Here is a 15,455-nt window from a genome sequence, read left to right as displayed (position 1 = left end):
GATGAAGGAAAGAAATGTTTCATCACAGGAGTGCAAGGTATTAGGTCTTCAATTAACGCGGTCCAGCGTTTAGTTTTGCCCACAAATATCCGCCCGCCTCCCCCCGCCCCATCCCCGCTTCGCAGCACCTCTCAGTTCACCACAAAGTAGGCCAACTTTAACTGTCAAAGACAAATTTAGAGGCGTGTTTATTCGCTGTCCCCTTCAGTTTCTACCACCGGAGCATGAAAGCGCAGTGTGCTTACTTACAGTTTCCCTCAGTTGCTTTGCTACATTTCTCAGGTCAGAACTGAATTTCTCCAAACTCCTAGTTCAAGTGTCCCAAAAGTCCTTTCTCCTTTCTCCGGACAAGTTGCAAATGGTTTGGCACCTCCATGCAAATGATTATTTCCAATCCTCTGCTTATGTCATGTTGCTCAGACTGTACGACAATGGCTCTCTGTTGAATTGTCTCACAGCCTTCAACATTTTGCCATGAGTGCATCTTACAAGTCTTTACATGCAAAATGGTGGAACACCTCATTTGCCAAGCATATGCCCATACAATTTTTTTCCCCAGGCAAATCTTCGGCGAACCATAATGTTTTTCTACCTGTACAAATTGTTGTGAGAAATGCATACGATGCATACAATGATTTGCAAATCCTTTTCAACCGATATTCCCTTGAATACGAATGCAATGTTTATTTTAGACAATTAGAAACAACTCAAACTTTTTTCTAAATGTGCTGCTCATTTTTAAACGCGTACACTCGTTTTGCCATTTTTCTCATGACATGCCATCATGACTTTTGTTTTCAATATCCTTCAATTCTACGACTATAAATGTGATATTGTTCTCAGTTATCCTTATATTGTATGACCATACAAGAGTACGTTATGACTTTGTTTCAGTTATTCTTCTACTGTACAACCATAAACTATCACACAAAATGTGATATTGTTCTGTGTAAAACAAGGGGTAGGACTGTTACACGTTCACAAACTTCTATCTGCCCCCTTTGAGGTCCGTCTTGCGTTTCTCCTTTTGGTAATATTGTTTTGTTTTTTTATGTTACTCAAATTTCTGAAAAAATAAAATAAAATAAAATAAAATAAAAAAAAAATATATATATATATATATATATATATATATATATATATATATATATATACACACATATATGCTCAAGAACAAGATCAGTTCCAACTGATGACTGATAACAATCTCGTCGTATTAGGAGCTTCCCAATGCCCCACACATTTTCCATGGGAGACAGGTCTGGACTGCTGGCGGGCCGATAGACAGGTGTTGGCATCATGGACGTATGTAAATGGCAAGGCAGGTGTTGGCTGTTACATTCTTGTACTGATACTTGGATTTCATGGAAGATGACGAATGCCTTTGCGTGTCTTCTTCCGTTTAAAAATGTCTTTGTATCAGCGCCACCCGTTGAGCTGCTGTGGAACAATATCAACGACCACCCACTCGGAAAATATAGAATTTACGATGGGCTGACTCATTGTTTGAAGAAGGGAATGCTTATGTTCAATTCTTGTCCTCCGCAAGCTCCACTTAATGACAGTTATTGTTCAGCCGGTGTACAAGTGCCGCCAGGTGTGTATGACAAATGCGACAGAAGTGATTTAGCACTCTTTTAACGAGCCAGAGGGCATAAGTTGGACCCGAGGGAGTCAAAGAGTGCCTGGACTGCTCCACTCCACAGCGTAGTGACCAGGGGGAGGGTGGCCGGTTGTCGGTCCAGGTTCGGGCCGGTCTCCAGTGTGACGAATGAGACACCTGAGCCAAAGTGTAGCCCCAGCAACGTGGTGGGTCCCCTCGAATCATTCTGCTGCCGCAGCCCCCGGGGTCGCGTTTCGGATTCTTTGGAGGAGTGACGAGGGGGTGTCAGGTTTGCTTTAACAACCGAACTCATGAACATACCACTCGGGGCCTGATGACACACACACACACACACACACACACACACACACACACACGCGCGCGCTAATAACGGATTGAGTTGATAAGCACATTTTTTTTCCCAAAACGCATTATTGTCGCGGGTGAGCCCAGGTTTGACGCGCTAAGCACTTACATAATGTGCTGACTCATAACTAGAAAGTTACGTTGAATTTTGGCAACTTGAGATTGTCAGATTTAAGGTCGAGAGTGAGTTTGCAGCCAGTCTGGTGAAGCAGCTTTCTGGGATTCTGAAACTGCATGTTTGAGATCGCACAGTGACTCACTGTCTCTCGCTATAATGCTTAGAAGAGATATTTGGAAATACGAATGTTTGAAAATTATGCAACTGCCTATGAATCACTGATTGGCTAGGATACTAAATACATTAAAGAAACGCTGATGGAATATAAACCCAGTAGGGTCAATTAGCAGAGCCCAGAGTTTAAAGCAGACACGGCGCATCAACATTTAGCTGTTATGCTGCACGCAAATGCTGCCAACAGAACCGAAGTTAGCCCCAAATGCAGATGCTTTTAAATCCTGGTTGAAATCAGTTTTTTGTCCTGACGCGCTGAAGAAAAAACGCAGACGCAGATTCGTAATAAGCGCAAAAAAAAAAAAAATTCTAGGAAAGAGTACTTATCACTGATTTAAAAAATGGTGTAAAAAATGTGTTGACCAGTGTAATTTTGTACAGCATTGGGTGTTGTAGGCCACAAGAAAAAATACTTTGGAGTAACAGACAATCTGCTCTAATGCATAATTAGTCCCTTATATTGAGGTTCCACTGCACAGTAAAAAAAAGTATGTGTACTGCCCACTACACCCTAGAAACAGTTGGGTTAAAGGCTAATCAATTTTGGGCCAAAAGTGGAGCGATCCACTAATTGGGTCAATTTGACCCACTTTCTTGCGTTGCTTTGTACAAAACAGCCCAATTTTTGGGGTGGTTTTGAACAAAACTCCCCACTTTAAACAAGCCAGAAAGTTGGGTCAAATTGACTCAAGTAGTGGATCGGTCCATTTTTGACCCCAAATTGTGTTATTCTTAACCCAACTGTTTTTAGAGTGTACTGATGGTAGGTAAGTCGGTCGCTCTTTGCACCCTTTCCTGTCGCAATGGTGCCTGCAGGCGTCATCGTCTTTGGCGTTCGAGGCTGGTATGCAGAGAGCGCGTATGACACACACGCACACACACACACGCACACACACAAAATAGAAGTAGAAGAAACATGATGCGGCGCTGCAGGCACCTAGGTGGTCCGTGGCGAGATGGAGGGGAGACGCGGGAGTGGACGGGGAGGACAGGAGTTATGCGGGAGGGAGACTGTCGGCTTGTCTGTGTCAACAATAAGGGAATAATCGGCCTCTCCGAGCCTCGGGAGAAGTGCAGGGAGGGGAGGGGCGCTGGGATGGATGGAGGAGAGGGCGGGGCATGACGCTGGCATTACATACAATTAGGCCAACAAGTGGGTCAAATGGGGAGGCAGGGCAGGGAAGGGAGGTCCCGGCCGTGTCATTCACCAAAGGGGGAGCTGCGGTGGACGGGTGTCCGCTGTGCCTCCGGGCGAGGCCCAAGCGGATCACAGAGCCTCGAATCGGCCTCAAAGTGAGGCTGCCGTTTCAAGAGCAGGAGAGACGCTACTGGACGTCAAGTTCATGAAGGCGCCATTGACTTGCCGCCTACGTTTACAGCCGGACAGATTTGTGCGCCTGTGGTGAGGTTCTGGATAGCATCACCGGTCAGAACGCCCCTCTCGGGAGACCGCGGCCCACCCCGCCCCCTCCCGCCCCCGCCTCCTCCTCTGACCTCTCCCTAATGTGATAAACATTGCCAATCAATGGAGGAAACAGGGTGGAAGTGTGGCCCGGGATGTGAACGTGACCTGGTGGTGGGCTTCAAACAAGCCGCTGATTTTGTGTTTACACCCACGCCGCACCTTGAGCTCGTCATCTCAGACACCCTCGATCCAAAAAAAAAGACGCACTGGAAAAATGGAGGAACAACGCACTCATTCTATACATATACTACAGTAACATATTGTGTTACTCAAACTTAGGAATGCGTCTTCATTGAATGTATTAATGACCTGCTTTCAGGGGCGGGGAGCGAAAATTGAAACCGAACAATACAAACACTCTAGAACCATAAGAAATCTCAAATATACACATGACAATACAACATTCAAATGCTATATATTAGCCACGGAATATGAAAAATTATACGTTTGATTCGTTTTCCCAAAGACGACGTCGTTGGAAGTCAGCCCGCCTGTCGCCGTGCAGGAATTCACGACCGGGTGTAACAAAATATATGTCAGGCACTTTGCTGCGCCCTTTCTCTTGTTGCTCTCGCACATTGGATGCAGCTCGCCATGTCATCCGCGGAGGAATTGATATAATCCAAACCCCAACATGAAGAAACTGGCCCCGGATCGAAAAAGTCTTCCTTCAACACGGGGGGGGGGCGGGGGGCGGGGGGGTGGTGGTCTCTGGGGACGGGACGGGACGGGGTCGGGGCCCCCGAGGAGCGGGCGGGGCCGCCGCCGAGACGGAAAGGGGCTCGGTCAAGGAGCATCAATCTCTCTTGTCCGTCAGCCCCTCGGAGCTCAAACTCCTGACCCTTGCCCCACCCCGCTGTCAAGCCCGCCCGCCCCCGCCCGAACTAAATGAATGCTCAATTAACACATTTTGCCTCTTTCATCCTCTCTCGTATGCTTTTTATTGCTTTTCCTGGCTGCCTTCTGTCTTATCCGCGGCTCCCACCACTTCACTTCCCCTGCCTGTCTTTCTCTCTGTCTCTCTTGAAGGTACAACGTGTCTTCATCCGTCTCTCTTGCGGTGACAGAGTGCTCTGTCAGCGAGCGACCTCTCTGAAATGAAGCACGGATGGGACAAAGAGGCCCACTTGTTGGCCCTCACGTGCGTCGCACCTCCGGTCCGGTCGTGCTAAAAAGAGACTGCTGTCTGTGCAGTCTCCCTGGGCAGTTTTATTCCTGTCTTTTGGGAGGGACAGCCGGTTCCATTCAGCCACATTTTGCCACCCTGCCCCATACATAGGAAGCCTACGCGAAGAATATCGTTGTCCCGCGTAGGGCACTCCAAGTTGATGGAGACCTCTTTGTGGACTCCCTGACCAGATTCGTTCTCATCTTTTAGGAAGGCCATCCTACTCCCGGTAATATCCAGCTCGTGGAAAGAATACGGGAGATTGTTGTCCCGCGTAGGACACAGCCACTCTTTGCAGCCACCCAACTGCCGCTTGATGTTCGTCTTTTTGGAGTGACGTCCTGTCCAAGGACGCTAAGGTTTTAGCACTGGGACGCAAGATGACCGTCTCATATTGGACGCGAGAAAACCTACCAGCTACTTCCATGTTGCATGTGTCATTCAAATGTAGCTTGAGGCCTTTTTGTCAGGGGTCCAAAGAGAAGGCATGCGGGGCTACGTGGGACACGCCGGGGGGCATGCTGATGCACACCAGCTGGAGTGCGCTGCTTGCTTCCTTCAAGTTATTCCACCGTTATCTTGAGTCCCCTCCCACTTCCTCGCGTCATCCTTCACTGTCCCTTGTCCGTCAGCGTCCTGCGGCTCTCCGATTCAAAGGAAGAGCTCCTCTAGCCCCCTCTCTCATCCCGTCTCACTCCATCTTCATCCATCCTCTTTTTGTTTATCTTCAGAATCTGCTATGCGCCACGACCAGACCAGAGATGTTGATTTCTAAACGTATTACGGTGTCGATCGCTAAATTGGCTGCAGCGAGTTTTGCCCTGACCCACCAATCAAAGGGCGAAAACATGCTGATGGGCTCTGGCCTTGTGAGGACTATTTGGGTTGGTTCAAGAAACAATCGCAGTCCTAACATAATTCATAAAGTTACATTGGCATGCACAGCTGATTCTGACGACCCTGCACGGGCAGATTAGGCTGAAATGGCAACAGATACGGGCTCACATCTAGTTGGGTGTATTAAAAAAAAATCGACAATCCGCATATATTTAGTGGAAGCAACCAAGTCAAGAGAGACGCAACGAAATAAAGACAATAGACTTTCCTCTTCTTTGTTCACTTGACACGTGCTTAGCCCAAGCGCTTTGTGTCTCCGTGACGTGCAGCTGACTTCAGCGCCACCGCAGCACTTAACCAAAGACGCCAATCAGAAGCAAGTTTAGGCCTCAATAGCGGTGCTTTGAAGCAGGGGGCAGGCCCCGCCCCCTACCCTCATACAGGCCGTCAGTCAATCAACGCCGGCCGCTTTGATGTGCCATCACTGAAAGGCCCGTTGTGGGCGTGGGGCCCACTCGCCGGCACCTGGGCCTGCAGCGGGCACTGCCGTTTCATCGGGTTCAGCGGCTGAGGTGCACTTCTGACGGCGCGTTCCAAATACGGCGATCGGGCAAAACGGACTAGCCCCCACCTCCACGCGGTCGCATCCAACATGAACCCAAAGAGTCGGCAAAGCTGCTTGAAGAGTGCAAGCGTGGGCAGGCGGTGGGCAAGACACGCCGGCACCGCCTCGCTGGGATCTGGGCGGCCGCACGAACGCGGCCTCGGGCGCCGGCCGGCCGGCGTGTCCCCCGAGTGCCCCCTCGCCTCACCGCAACCCCCCTTCCTCACCTCCGTGTGAGGACGGGATCAGCGCCCACAGCGGCCATGCCAGGCCCAGCGCACCCTCCCGCCACTGGGCCGGCTTCTCTACCGATGCGAGCCAGCCGTCCGTTACCCATAGCGCTTCTCCTCACAAGGGCCGCGGGCATGCTGGAGCCTATCCCAGCTGTCTTCGGGCCGTAGGCGGCGGACGCAATGATGAGACCATAATCCCAACATTTCCTTTCCCTAATCCTAACCGTGTTCTTCTTAATGGCTACTTTCGATATTCTAACTGTAAGAGAGGGAGGCCCGGGAAACTAGTCTTGCCCTGAACAACTTCAGCGTTATCTCAGCCTGTGCGAGACACGGTTATTGTGCCAGGGGAAAAAGTTCTACTGCACTCAATTGTCTAACTAGTGAGGCGAGAGAGACAGTACTAATCCGTGGACGTGAAAGTGTGCGTCAAGGATTTTGAATAAACGCTCAAGCGGCTTTGTACAGTGAATGCTGGTCTCTCATCATTCACAGCAACTTGGAGACGTTGCTGTTTGCCCCCACGCCGCTCCGTCTAAAAATGGGGCAAGCGCGAGAGGAGCTCTTGAGCAGGGCGTCTTTGATACTGCGTTGTTCCGGCGCTCGTCTCCTCGGCCGCGGGTCACGGCTGACCGCGGAACCGCCGCGGTCTTTAGCCCGCGTCAATATTGGTTTGGGGATTATTTCTGGAAGGATAAAATCCCTTATGGGATGACAGAGAGGGGTGACATAAAGTGATGAGGAAGAATGTGAGGAACTGTGGGGGAGACATTAATGAATATGTAGTATTTGCCGGGTAAATAAAGGTGCTTTTACTCGGGCATGGTGCGGAACAGCTAAATTGGGAGCAAACCTCAGCCCAGAATAGCACAGTGCTCCTTTTTTTTTTTTTTTTTTTTTCTTCTTCTTCCATCCGGGTGAAGATCTTTTGGATTTTGTCAGCCAAGCAAGAATGAACCGGGGGGTCCCGATGCTGGCTGGGTGGTCAAAAGAAGACACGAGGTGGGGGGGCTTAACTCTGTAGCGGTAATTCCACAAATTTACAATTATTATTGCCAGGTGGAAGGACCTGGCTCGGAGCGGGGGACTTTCTGATTGCTTTGAAGCGCTCCCAGATTAGTCACGCTGTTTTGTTTTTTTTCGGGATAAATTACAACCGTGGGGATCTCGAGCGTATCTTCCCTTTCCGACCACGGAATGACCCCCCACCACCGCCGCCTTCTTTTTTTGAACAGGATGGAAGATGCGTTTGCATTTTTCCACCCAAATAGTTTTTCTATGCTACAGGGCAGTTTGATACATTCCGGCGGTGTCCAAACTCTGGCCGAGGAGCCATTCGCAGCCCGCCTCATGGGTGTTAGTGACCCAGCGCATACGGTGTACTCCACCTGATATTTGACAAAGCCCGTGTCATTATGCAGCATGATACTTTGTTTCTAGCCTGGGCAGCAAGGCGGGAGAAGGGAAGCTCTTCCTCGCTCACTTCCTTTACCACTAATCGTACTCCATTAGTGTCTTGGCTAGCCTTGTAAAAGCCAGTGAATGAAAGAGTGAAAGAAGGAAGGAGTGAGGCAACAAAGTCAACTTCGCCAGGTAAGGTGTTGCAGGAGAATTGAGTCCAAAAGTTGATGCGACATTTATTCCCGTCTATGAGCACGGTGAGCTAGCGGTTAGCACTTGTGCCTCACGGTTCTGAGGTTCCGGGCTTGAATTTTTGGCTCCAACCTTATACTTGCGGAGCACCATGTGCGCTTTCAACTCCGGGCCCCGCTTTCCGGGTGACTCCGGTGCGGTCGCTCCACAATGCTGCGTGCAATCATGTTGACCTTCCGGGGCCGCCTGGCAACTTTAGGACATTTTCTTCAGTTGAATTATGTCCCATGAGGTCACCGCATCTCAGAGGCCAATTAGCGATGCTGAAACGCGGTCACTCCGCAGTGTTGTGGCGTCCTTGTTTGTATTGCGGAACACCTCACAACCACATAACAGTCAGCTCAGTTCAATTCTCTCCTATACCGTGAGGACACGGCGTCTTGACTGCCAGTGAGTGTTCCCCAAGACTCTGACGCGGCGGTTTGGCCACAATGTTATGTCTCGTTATAGCCCTTTCCAAGCAGACAAAGGGAGAAGACTGCACCCGGACTGCTTTAGGACATTCCAGCGCCTGCGTCTCCACTATCATGACAGCACCTCGGTGCCGACGCTTGTCCTCTTACACGCTTGCCGTCGACTGCGCGGGACAGTGGAAAAGTCCAAATGGAGAAGTTGGAAAGTACAACCACAAGGATCCAATGCACAGGACACGTATTCATCGACTTTGTCTCTCACACACATGCGGGGGTGGCGGCTGTGGTGGGGTGTGCGGGGGAGGGGGGGTCGCGGGGGGGCAAGAGAGGCAGAAGTGGCAGTAGCAGTAAATTGGTACAGGCGTCCGTCAGAAGCGCCATGAGTCACCGCTTGGAAAAGTCTCACAAGCCAAAGTCGATATCCATCAAATGTGATTGCGGCGGGGCGCGAGGCCCATGCGAAAACATGGCGAGATATACACACACGCGCACACAAACGTGTGCACTCTCACACATTGTAATTACAGCATATGCACGCCAACAGCTAAAACGTCTGTGTGTGTGTGTGGGGGGGGGGGGTCGGGGGCGCGTACGCGTGTGGCGGGATAACGCCGTGCAGTGCGGAGAGCCTGAACGAACCGTGCGTGACCATTCATGGGGATTTTGAGGGTTTTTTTTGTCACCTGACAGGATAAACACCGACTCCTTAAATCTCTCATCTATTCTTTCAATGATCTCTTTGTCAATTCCAAACCACAGGGAGCTGACACCTGCGAAGGAACAGTTGGCGCGAAACAAATGACCGACTGCTTCCTCACGGCAAAGACGAGCTCTGGCTCTCACGTGTGGAGTTTGCGTGTTCTTTCCCTGTACGCAGGCACATATATATATACTGTATATATGTGCGCTCAGAAGTTATCGACAGATAGACGATGCCCCTTATACACAAGGCTCCAACTAAGAAAAAGTTAGCTTGGTTAGAAATGATACATTGTTCCCCCAAAAATCGCTCTAAAAACTACTAACGATGAAGTAAAATGAAAGCCCGCAAACTATTCCAACCTTTGTTGTGACGAGCAACGGCCGCAATGAGAGGAAAGGTTCGGTTGTCCGAGGACTGGTCACAGGTCCCGGCGGGTGAACGCGAGCGCTTGTCAGTGTAGGCCAGAAGTCGCGGAATGCGGAATGGCCCTTTCGTCTTGGACGTCTTGGCCATGCCTTTCAACGAGCGCGATGTGTTTTTGCACGCGTAGGGTGTGCTGCATTGAGTTGCGCCAACATGAAAAGAAAGCCAACATACGGTGAGCGCGATGATTCACTGGCGTGGTGGAAGCAAAAAGCGCACTGTGTAATCTTGCTCTGTTGCTGTCGTTAGGGAGTCTTCGCCGACTACTTTTTGTGTGGCTTTTTTCTCAGCGCTGAGCTTCTCTGTTTGCAGGCGTTGGCAGGTGGCTTCCTACTTATGAAGTTATGTAGTTGTGAGCGAGTACAATTTGTCCCTGAAGCCCCCCCGCCCTACACACGCACGCACGCACACACACCTGCAGCAGCAGATGTGCAGAGAGCATCTGGAGAGGTGATAAGCCAGACAAAGAAGAAAGAAGGCGAGATGAAACGGCAAGCAGGAGGCTCTCGCTGCGCCTGCAGACATTGTTGTTTCATGCTTTTTTTTTTTCATGCATTTTTTTGGGCCATCGGGTCGAGGAGGACGGAACAATACGCTCGCAACGTCAGCTTTTTTCGCGGGCCGGGAAGGGGAAGGGAGCGAAGGAGGGGGGGGGGGGCAATATCAAAGAGGGGGAACGAGTGAAAGACTTTTCGCGAGTATGATGCAAAACATGCGTCGACATGATCTGAGCATGAGGTGGCTTTTTGAACTTTTTTGGGTCTTTTCCTACAGAGGAAGCCGCCGCCGCCGCCTGCACAGCAGTGTACAAAAGTATTAGGACACCTCGCTTCATTCAATGTAAACAATCAACGCAGGATTTCCTATGAGGGGAAAAAATGACAAGTGCCTGTTGCAATAAATGAATCCTTTTTTAAATTATATTATGATGACAATGTTTGCATTTTCTTATAGTTTTATGCATTTTTTTCCTTTCTTTGATGCAGCACTTTTGTTTTTTGTCTAATATTTTGATATGTTGTCCTCATGTCAAATATGTGTTCATTTTTTGCTGACAGCGCATTTGTGTATTTCTGTCCAACGCTTTTCCGAGAATGTTTGTATTTTTTTGTAATTTGTTTGTATTTTGTTCAATATGTGTGAATTCTTTGAATGAAGATTTTTTGGTATTACATATGTTCCCCTATTTGCGTATGGAATCGTGTGACTTATCAATTGATGTTCTGAGTAAGATGGTGTGTCATCTGTGACCCGGCTTATCCTGCAGAGGGTCACGGAGGGTGCTGCAGCCTCTCCCAGCTGTCTTGGGAAGAGAGTTGTTTTTTGAAGATGTCATTTAGATCCGTAATATGTTTTTTTTTCTAACATTCTTTAGTAATTGAGTTTTTCTATCTTTTTCAGTGAATTTGTCTTTTTCTTTATATTTGTTCATGATCATTTTCTGATATTTCCCCACTAATGTTTGCATCCGGCATTCCTCATCTGATCATGTTTCTGTTGTATTATCAATGTATTCAAATTATGATTCGAATTCTTAATGTTGTTTTTTTCCGGTTACGCGAATCTTTTGAGTCTAGTTGTGATCGCAATAGAATGTCGAATAGAATGTCGCTTTTCTTTTCCTCCTCTCTGATCCATGCAGACGTGAAACGACTGCGTGGCCACGTTGGAGTTGTAAATCCTCCTTAAATTGAGACGAGCGGATGTCAAAAACATGTGGTGAGCGAATGGTCGATTTTCAGCATTACATATTGATGCGGAGTAGTCATGTCGACTCGTCAACTAGTCGACTAGTCCGTTCAACCCCGACTTGCTGCACCCTCTCTCCACCGCACTTATCCAACTCACTCGTTTTTTTCCGCTTGACCAGTGAGCATCCATCTCTGTTGTTGTTTAGCCAATGAGAATGCACCGATAAAGTGGCCCAATACATTTGCACCGCAGTTGTACGTGCACAATCTCTGCGCGCGTGTGTGTGTGTGTGTGTGTATTGGTATGACTCCACAGCAATGGAGACACCGGGACCCATGGCACCAAAGTGATGTGACCCTCCCACACACACGCACACGCACACGCACACGCACACGCACTTGACCCTGCAAGTGACAGTGGCATGAAAGATGACGCACGGAAAGGGACGTCAACAGGACCAGCTTGTTAGCTTGTTGCTGCGCTGGCACAAGAGGGGAAAAAAAGGCGATTGAATGTTAATTCAAGCCAGTAGCAACAGACGAATGGAGGTAATAGTGCAACAGACAAGAAGCAACTTGATTCATGTCCGGAGCCAAAGTATGCGTTGGCAGTGAGAAGCCATCGGGGCTAGTGGCTCGTGTTGCATTTGGGCTCCCTCTACAGGACACAAACGTGTTGCAAGACCACGTTTCAAGCCATGCAGCCTTTCCAATACTCTTACGCGGGTTACGCACCCACTTCAGAAGAGAAATACAGCGGTGCCTTGACAAATCGGACTTTTATGAGGAAATTATATTTGGAGGGGGGAAAAAGGATTTTAATAACATATTTTTCAGTCAAAAGTATAGATAACAAAGGAGACAACATGAATTGAATACAACGACATTCATAACATTTTACAATAAAAATAAAGTATGAGGAATTATTATGTTTATTATTTGGAAGATTAAAACAATTTTACAAGGCAAAACGGTTGTAGGAAATGTGTTATTTTGTGTGAAAACAAGCATGTCATTTTAAACGACCAAAATCCAAATTACCCAAGAAAACATTTACCAAATGGGAAAATAAACACCACCGGTCTTTATCTTTGATTACACACCGGTATAGAGGTGCAACGATTGATCAATTAATTGACAACTAATCAACTCAAATGAATGTAATTACTTTTGCTAAGCAAATGGATCCTTTGGATACCTTTTTGAATTTCAACTTCTCAACAGTAAATATATTATCCACGTTCAAAAAAAGCGGATTGATTAACTTTGTGTTTTTCATCTTTCAAAATAAAACATTTGCTTTTACTTTAGAAAACATCAATCAGCATTGTTGAAAATATTCTGACATGTTACAGGCAAAAGCAGTCACCGATTCACAATCAGTTCCTCTTTGTGTATTTTCTGTATTGACAATTAGAAATGAATGGACATTTTAAAATGCCTTGTTGTTTTTATTCCATCGATCGATTACTCGAAGAAAAATGGACAGATGAATCGATTATTACAATAACGGTTAGTCGCAGCCCGAATGTTAACTCCAACTTAAGCAGAGCGTGCGAGTCCTTCCCCCCCCGACCCCCCCCCCATGCACTTGGGCTAATGTGTGCACGGAGTGGCGGACGGTGGCTTCTGAAACGGTGCAGGAACTGAGGTCAAGTGCGGAATGATGCAAGCCGGCCGCATGTTAACAAGTCGGCTGGGCAAATATTGACGCAAAGCTGCGGGCTCTCCTTTTTGGACTGAGGACCTTCTACGCGCACGCACGCACGCAGTAACGAAAGACAGCGCCTCTCAGCTTTGACCGAGGGTGCCTCACCCGTTTAGTTTTCCGCGAGGTTCCCGTGTACGCAAACGGCCCGCAGGCGGAAAAAAAACAAAAAGGAAGCACGTGGAAAGCGCTTGCTTCCTCAAAGTCTTGTTCTGTTTGCGAGGAAACCTTGAAGGAGGATCCCAAACACTGGCGCCCTTTAGCGCCACTGTCAGAGGCGAGGCCGCACGGTCCGATATAGCTTTATTATGTTTACACTTGTCAGCCAAGTGAAAATCATTTAGCCTGCAAATAGAGCCGTGATTGAGAGCGTGAAGCCTCGGTCGCAGGCGACACGTAAACTGTGCACAGGCCCTAGAGGAAAAGCCCGGCCGTTTCATTTTACTCATTCGGCCAGTCAAGTCGGATCACAAACGGGTTTCGAAATGCATGATGAAAGAGAACTGAACGTTTCAGAAATTATACGAACAGCATATTTTACACTTGAAAATTCAAATGATACTAGAACAGAACCGAATGATGAGGAAGTCAAAGGTCACGTCATGTCATCTTCCAAAGCGCTTCTCCTATACAGGGTCGCGGGGAATTGCTGGAGCCTATCCCAGCCGTCAATGGGCGAAGGCAGACTACACCCCGAACTGGTCGCCAGCCAGTCGCAGGGCACAGGAAGTCAAACGTTCTTTTAAAATCCCCATGAAATGAAGAGTGAAAGAAATCAAGTCCGCATACAGGACACAGCAGACAAGTTGCTAAACCGCTCCGGTCACTTTTGAAGTCTTCGATGAGCACTTGATAGACTCAAGATCACTGCGGCTGTTCCAAATAGCGCCAAACCACGCTACCTTGCAAATGTGCGTTTGTGGCGCGGCAATGAGGAAAATGGTGGCTTCACGCTCGCATTCAATAGTTCCTGAACATACGCACGGAAAGTCGGAAAGGAACACAAACGGGGTCCGTGAAACGAGGAGTCCTCTCACAAGGCTTTTGTGCGAACCTTCCTTTTTACGGCCTCCCCCTGCCTGCGCACGAGTGGGGATGAGTTCAGATTTGCTTTCAGTGACAATGACAAGAGAGGCACCAAAGGTCCTGGCAAATATTTGCCTCGTTTGAACAGTTCTTCCAAGGCCCTGTAAGAAGGTTTGGACATGTGTGGATTGGCGCACTTGAATTGAATAGCTTTCAATGACGCACCGCATCCCGGGAAAGGCAGGAAACAGGAAGGTCCGTTGGTGCGCTTCATTTAGGCCCAAATAGAAATGAGCGCAAGTTAATACTGCACAGCGTGCCCATTCAACATCATTGATCCATCGTCACTGAAAGGCGATGGGATCGCTCATATCAAGTCATATTTACACCAAGAGAGAACAAGTTCATTTGAAGAATAGAGCTGGAACAATACAAACTGTTTGGACTCGTGACAAATGTCATTTCTTGGATTTCCACAAATGACTTTTTGAATCCCCTTTTTGCAACTGCTTTTAAAGTGCCTGTGTCACGATCCGTCTTGGTTCGTTTTCATTGTGGTTTGGAATTTGCCGTTTGCCCTTTTCCTTCAGTTCCGTCCGCCTCCGTCCGTTAGGTCCTTGGGTCCACCTGCGCTCGTCATCCCACGCAGTCCCTTGTGTTGCCAATCAGCTCCCTCCAAGCCTTTGTCTCTTCACCAGGTGCTCCTCGTTGTCTGGATTGGGTTGCCTCCGTTTTTTCAGTCCGCCCCGGTCGCTTCATTGTCGGTTGCGCTGCCAAAGTCCAGTCCACGTCCTAGTCCGAGCGTTTCTTTAGTTGCTTTTAATGCTTGCTGTACCTTGTTTGCCCTTTTGATTCCGCTCCATGACATAGTTTGGAGTGTACTCGCTTTGAGCCTCCCCGCGTTGGGGTCCTCCTCCTCCACCCGACAGGCTCGACATTTCCAACAATTGCACACACGAAACCATATTCTTTCTATGAATTGAATTTGACCATTTATTGTTGAGGTTTCGAGAGCTTAACTTGCAATTTTTCTTTTGATTCTGATTTCACATCCTGCATTTGCTGTCCATATGGCAGCGAAAAGGTTTGCAAAGCAAATCACCGTAGCAAAAGAGAGACTTTGTTTTTGGGGCCCGCCGTTGCCTTCGGTCCGGTTGCCAGGGAGCGCTTTGTGTCGAAAAACAAACACGCATCAGCATTACTGGGCCCGGAAGGCGCGGGGACGAGCTGCGCGCGGAAGGTGGGCTGGTGGCCACGCGCGAGGCCCGGC

The 15,455-nt window shown here is 48.4% G+C and overlaps 1 protein-coding gene across 3 annotated transcripts in view; it reads right to left on the bottom strand.

Moving 5' to 3' along the window:
* ccp110 (centriolar coiled-coil protein 110) overlaps positions 1-15,455 on the bottom strand; it is a 44,796-nt gene that overhangs the window by 20,533 nt on the left and 8,808 nt on the right. Inside the window, exon 15 of one of the 3 annotated variants that reach the window (XR_015090175.1) lies at positions 12,366-15,352. The exons of 1 other annotated variant lie outside the window; for it this stretch is intronic. The gene's annotated coding sequence lies outside the window, so the exon portion shown is untranslated. Of the gene's footprint in view, positions 1-12,365; positions 15,353-15,455 lie in introns of those variants that run through there. One more of the 3 variants, XR_015090177.1, reaches the window with a different exon arrangement.

The sequence above is a fragment of the Filicampus tigris genome, chromosome 16, assembly GCF_054856515.1.
Source record: "Filicampus tigris isolate MCC_2025a chromosome 16, RoL_Ftig_1.0, whole genome shotgun sequence".
NCBI lineage: Eukaryota > Metazoa > Chordata > Actinopteri > Syngnathiformes > Syngnathidae > Filicampus > Filicampus tigris.
This window is presented reverse-complemented; position numbering and strand designations above follow the sequence as displayed.